Source organism: Budorcas taxicolor, chromosome 14, assembly GCF_023091745.1.
Source record: "Budorcas taxicolor isolate Tak-1 chromosome 14, Takin1.1, whole genome shotgun sequence".
Lineage (NCBI taxonomy): Eukaryota > Metazoa > Chordata > Mammalia > Artiodactyla > Bovidae > Budorcas > Budorcas taxicolor.
The window spans coordinates 20,358,759-20,365,461 of record NC_068923.1 but is presented as its reverse complement, the minus strand read 5'-3'; the positions used below and the strand labels follow the sequence as shown (position 1 = coordinate 20,365,461).

Here is a 6,703-nt window from a genome sequence, read left to right as displayed (position 1 = left end):
CACTTTCCTGCATTGGAGAAGGAAATGGCAACCCACTCCAGTATTCTTGCCTGGAGAATCCCAGGGACGGGGGAGCCTGGTGGGCTGCTGTCTGTCTATGGGGTCACACAGAGTCAGACACGACTGAAGTGACTTAGCAGCAGCAGTAGACACTGTTTTGGTTTTGTTTGTAATTTTAAAATATTTTATTTAAAATTTTTATTTATTTACTTCTTTTAGCAAGAGAAAAGACAAATTTTTATTTGCATAGAAAGATTTTTACAGAAAAATGTGACTCAAAATAGCAGCTATAATTTGGGGCTTAAATGCCATCTTTTTTTAAAATTAATTTTTATTGGGGTATAGTTACTTAACAATGCTGTATTTGTTTCTACTGTATTGCAAAGTAAATCAGCTATATGTCTACATATATCCCCTCTCTTTTGTATTTCCTATCTCTTTAGGTCACCACAAAGCAATGAGTAGAGTTTCCTGAGCTATACAGTAGATTCTCATTAGTTATCTATTTTATACACAGTATCAACAGCATATCTATGTGGTTTAGATACTTTTCAGTGGCAGAGACAAAAGAGAAAATATGATAGATTGAAATGCTCTTATTATCTGTTAGAAGAAAGGATATCAGTTATTAAAGCAGTAAAAATTTATTTCCTGACATGACATTCTTAAAGGAATTTATTACCTGATACAGTATATGAGTCTTTTAATGACATAATAAACAATACATTAAATGGTACTTTCACAGTAGATGCAGAAGTGATTTTATATGATTCTTTTGGTTCTATTATCCATAAAAGTTGAGAAAAATGAGTTTAAGTCAGAGAGGTAAGGGCTGAAAAAAAAACTCAAGGTAACTAGAATGGTGACATTTGTATCTTATGGGTAATTCTCAGAAATTATGAGAATTATCAGTAACATTGGCAGCAGGAAAACCCACAAGATCTAACAGGGTTACAAAGAATGGGTTAATTAGCTCTGTGGGCCTCGGTTTTCTTTTCTGTGAAAGAGGAATAATGAGATCCCTGCTCTTTTCAGAACTGCTGTTAATATCAAGGATAACATTCTAACAGCCAGCTAACAAATAGCTGAATTGCTTTCCCGTCATTCCCAAAATGCTTTAACACGCACTTTCATATGCACATAAGGCAGTTCCGTGTGCAAGTATCGTCATCACTCTCTGTTTTCCAGGTGAGGAAACCAGACCCAGGAGGCCCAGCGGACACAGCCAGCAAGCTGCAGGGATGAAATTCATCCCTCTGTCTTTGATCCACGTGCTTTGTCTCCAGAACCATATTGTCTTTCCATAGGGGGCATTTTCAAGTGGTAGAAACTCAGACGTCTGGGCAGACACTCATGGGTCTGGTGGCCTTCCTTGTGCTTCTGTGGTTACTCCACATAACCACGTGAGGATGTGGAAGTAGTTAAACATTCCAAGAACTGCTTTCACTTCATCGCCAAACCCCAAGGTCTCAGAAATCTGCACAGCTCCTACTTTATCTTGGTTAAAAAGCAAAACATTTCATTTTTCCCTTAAAAATGAATATCTGGAGCTGAATATAAAGACCCTCCTGATGTCTGAGTCAATAAATCGACTCCATCCTTTGAACTTTGTGATGGCCTCAGGCTACAAGAGTATGGGAAATGCCTTCACAAACATCAAAGGCATAGCAAGTGTATCTCTCTAAATATTAAACCTAAAATAGCCCAGGACTCTGGGAGGATAGACCTCCTTGCTCTCCTGGCCTTCTTGCTAGAGGCTGTGGTGGCACCTTGGGCTCATGGAGTCCTTTCTTTCCCTGGAGGAAGTGGAGATGCCTGGAGTCTTCCAGAGAACTTTTGAGTTCAGAACCTGGGGAAGCACACATTTAGGATTTTCTGAAGCTCTCCTGACCTCATCCACTGGCATTTTCTCTCTTTTCCTGAGATCCAAGGAACTGGAAGCAGATGATGCATTAATTTCTTGATCTAACACACTGGCCAGCAGCTCAGACAAGCCAATTCTTTAGCAAAAAAATGTGCCAAGAAAATTCAATTACATCTAGCTGTAAAAAACCCCACACAACACAATAGTGACACTGTCATTAAAATTTCCTCTTCCTTTGTGCCAAATACCACACGTGCGCTTCATATCCATTGTTTCACTTATGTCACAGAGCTTCTATGCAAATACAATGTCGTCCTGTGTTTACCAATGAGGAACTGAACCTTTGAGAGGGTAAGTGACTTGAAATAACCTGAATGAATCTCCAGAGGATTATGCTGAGTGAGAAAAGCCAGCATTAAAAGGTTACACATCATGTGATTCCACTTACATACCCTTCTTGATAAATCACAGTTATACAAATGGGGAATAATATGATGGTAACTAGCGATAACAAGGGGGTAGGGGACAGAGGGAAGTGGAGGTAGCTTATAAAAGGGCCATATGAAGGATCTTTGTGGCCCTCCTTTCTGCATCACTGTTAATATCCTGACTGTATTATTGTGCGTGTGTGTGCGCTCAGTCACTCAGTTGTATCTGACACTTTTTGACCCCGTGGACCCCTGCCAGGCTCCTCTGACCATGGGATTTCCCAGACAAGAATCCTGGAGTGGGTTGCCATTTCCTCCTCCAGGGGCTCTTTCAGACCCAGCTCTCAAATCCATGTCTCCTGCATGGCAGGCAGATTCTTTGCCACTGAGCCACCTGGGAAGGCCATTGTACTATAGTAGTGTAACTTTGTAAGATATCACCACTGGAGGAAAGTGGTTAAAGGGTAAACAGTATCTCTATATTCTTTCTTATGAATGCATGTGAATCTACAGTTAGCCTAAAATGAAGATTTAAAAAAGTACCGTAAGAATATTTCCCAAGATGGAAGAAACTCCAGTTTCCAAATTGTAAGGGTCCACCCGAAGATCCAAAGCAGACTTAACAAAAATTTTACGTGAAACTCCAGATGAGATTAAAGAAAAAATCCTAAAAGCACATGCATGCTAGGCAGAGAGGAAACAGAAGAAGGGCCACAGACAGGGAAGAAGGAGGGAGAGGGAGGAGGAGGTGGGGAGAGGTGAGAGAGGGAGAGAAAGCAGGTCGCATGAAAAAGACAGGGTGTATGGGCGATAGTCTTAATCATAACATTGAAAGCCAGGGGAAAATGGACCAACGCTTTCAAAACTCAATTCTTCAAAATCTAGGTCTTTAACCTAAAATTCTCTTGCTTTTCCATTTAAACATGAGGTTAGGAAATTAGGATAAATATGCTTTCAAATATGCAGATCCTCAACGTTTTTACTTTCAAGTTAGCTTTTTATAGGATGGCAGCATATCAAGAGAGAAGTTACCGGATCCAGAACAGAAGGTCCACGCCCAAGTGAGCTGAAGCAGCTGAGGCAGTGTGGCAGCTGTGCTGCGGGCAGAAGTTCAGCCAGCTCAGAAGTGTCTCTCCAGGAAATATTAATAAATTAATTAAAGAGATTTATGGAGTGCTCATTTGTGAAAAAAATTATTTAAAATGTCTATAAATTTTTTTTTTTTTCAGAAAATTTGGAACGTGGAGGGACTTCCCTGGTTGGTCCAGTGGCTAAGACTTTGCATTCCCAATACAGGGGTCCCAGGTTCGATCCCTGGTCAGGGAACTAGATTCCACAAACCACATCTAAGGGCTCACAGGTTGCAGCCAAAGTTCCCAGCACAAACAAATAAATTAAAAAAAATTTATTTTTTAAAAATTTGGAACATGAAAAAGTAACTAAGCAGGTTCTCAGTGCCAACAGCTGAAAATGAAGCAATGAATTACTCCTTCAAAAAATAAAAAGCTGTATAAGGAAAAAAAATGGCATCCTTAGATTTAGCTTAGTCATGAACATATTTATATCATCATAATAAACACTGGATTTAACAAAACACGTTGATGATGGGAGAGAGGGAGAATGAAAGTGGAGGGTGTATGTAGGGGACACTTGAAGGTGCTGACTTGCATTTTTATATAATAGATTTCGATAATGTCAAAAATCAAGAAATCAAGAATCATAGTAATAGCTAGCATTTTGAATGAAAATCTAATATGGTGGGAAGTGCAGAGTATACAGCTGAAAAAGTGGAAATTGGTTGCTTTTTAGATTAGGGAGACCCAGGGAAGTCAACTTCTGATTTGACTGTAAGTCTTCTAGTGATTTTGACATTTTAAACCACGTGTGTGTATGACATTGATGAAAAAAAATTTTAATTTGAAAGAAAAAACCTGGAGGCAGTTTTTTTCCTTTTAGATGCATTAAGGAGACAGGCTCAGTTGAGTCGGAGGAGACATTTATCCGTCTAGGGATATTTCAGAAGATATAGGCACACCTTCCAGACAATTCCTCCAGACCCTTTGACCATCATCTGTATTAATAGTAACCATGGTAACCTGACTAGATGCTCTAGTGGCCAAGCCAAAGAAGAAAGGCAAGATAGAAAGATGGCGGATATGTTCTGATATTTGTCTCCTTGCCCCTCCATTTCGGCTCCTTGCCTTTGTAAAGACAGAGGACTCAGGATTCTGATAATAGAGTAGATCCATGCACCTCTTGAATGATCCTGTTTTTTGTTTTTATGACCTGCAAAAAGCTGAGTGATTAAAAAACAAGTGTGGTAAAATGTGGCAGCTAGCACAGCCATACCAACAAAAAATAGCAAGAGAAGAGATTAACCCCAACAGATGGTTTTTAAATCTGACCTAAGCAGGAGGCATTTATTGCTGCCTCTGCTCTGGTGCAGACTAAGGTTTCTGATTTGCACCATGCTGTTCTCATAACATCAAAGTTTCTGCCAACAGGTAGAAAAGCCTTTATGTCTCACTGAGCTGAAAGTTCACAAAGCACCAGCTGCACTGTCTGCATGGAAGCAAAGAACATCCCCATTTTACAGATGAAGAAAGTGAGATTTAAATTTATTCTTCCCTGGAGCAAAACATTTAATACAGGCACCAACTACGCGGCAGGCACTTTCTTAGGTACTGAGATGGGGAGATGAAAGTCAGATGCTATGTGAACACAGAAGAGAGGGGCTGACTCATTCACTCATTCATTCAGCAAATATTCATTAAGGATTCAGTGCTTAGTTCTGGCTCGATGCTGAAGATAGAGCTCTAAATATACTAGACTTAGTCCTTGCTTTCATGAAACTTATTTTCAAATCTGGTGTACTTGGCTGTGCGCTGGAATCTCCTGGTGGAGATTTAAAAGCTCCTGGTCTTATCCCAGGTCTCCTGCATCTGGGGGAAGGAGGGGGATCCAGGAATTAGTGCTTTCCAAAGATCCCCAAGTAATACTTCTGTGTAGGCAAGGTTGAGACCCATCACCCTACCCCACCCCAAAAACTGATAAGAAATAAGTAACTGCATAATTTCAAATCATGGTAAGTATAATGAAAGAAAATTATAAGGTACATTGGTAGAGAATTAAAGGAGAGAAACTCTGGGTTTTCAGTCTCTACTAATGCCCCCCTGCTGTAGACCATTGGGCACACGGTCTTATGGTGCAGACTGGTAAAAATCACAGGAAGTCCGTGTTTGTAGAATTCTGGAGAATAGCCCGTTTGGGTTCCTTGGCTAGCAGCACCTTTCCCTTCTACATTCCCCTCTGGGCAGGTTCCATAAAAGAGCATCACAGTCAGACTCTCATTTTATTTCTGCCTGTATTGAAAATCAGAACTTGATTAATGGTAGGCACTGCTGCTGATTCGACAGCATGATGCTTTTACGATGACTTCTTTTCTGGGAGTTGCTCTTGAAAGTTTCACTATAGAAATGCTAGGAAATTTTCTAGATCTCTCATGGCTCAGGCAGCGTAATTGCGATGCTCCTGTCACCTGCTGGTGTTAGTGTCCCTGGCCTTTAAAATACATCTGGCTCTTCTCCACCTCCATGAATAGGATCAGGGACAAGGATTACTGGAGACAAAAGCACCAGCCCAGGTGTTCAAGACAGTCTCAGGAGAGGCGGCTTGTACCTACTCTGTAACAATCTTGATTCTGAACCATCCCCCAGCTTGGCTTATTATTCAGATTCACAGCTGGATCTCGGATACCAGATAGCATTAGCAGGGTCTATCTTTCTCCATCTCCTTTTCTGCCCTCTTCTCTGTTTTGGGTTTACTTTTACAGATGAGAAAGCATAAAGCTGGTGAGCAGAGTAGCTGGAATTTTTGCCTAGGTCTGTATGATTCCAGAGTTCATGCCCTCATTTTCCATTACAACATCCGGCCCTCTGAAGCCCTTGAATTCCCCTTCTTCTGAGTACAGCTCCCTGTGGGGGCTGGCCTGCAGAACTGAACATTGCCAACAGCACCCGCTGCCAGCACTTTAGGGACATCATCCTCTTAAATCTGTTCCCTCCTGTCCTCCCTTCCCCAGATGGAGTCTCCCTCTGCTCCTCGCCCTGAGTACTGGGCAGAAAAGGAGGTGCTTTCCTTTCACCAAATGTAGGATACTACAGATCTTAGGATTCCTGTTCCTATCAAACTGCCTGTGTCTGGTCGGCCTGCACCCGGATCCTTCCTCTTGTGTTATATGCTCTTGTATTCAGTTAATAGGTTTTCAATCACTGAATATTTATGGAGCAATAACTCTCAGCCAGGACCTCTGTTAAGTGTTGTGATTAATTGAAGAATAAGGCACATGTTCTATGTCTTCCATGAGCTCAAAGACCACTGCAGGAGGCAGACAGCTCCCGTGACCCAATCA

The 6,703-nt window shown here is 41.2% G+C and overlaps 1 non-coding gene across 1 annotated transcript; it reads left to right on the top strand.

Moving 5' to 3' along the window:
- Positions 1-3,544: 3,544 nt before the first annotated feature.
- Positions 3,545-3,618, top strand: TRNAG-CCC (transfer RNA glycine (anticodon CCC)). Its single transcript has one exon. It is a non-coding gene; the product is annotated as a tRNA-Gly (tRNA).
- Positions 3,619-6,703: the final 3,085 nt, after the last annotated feature.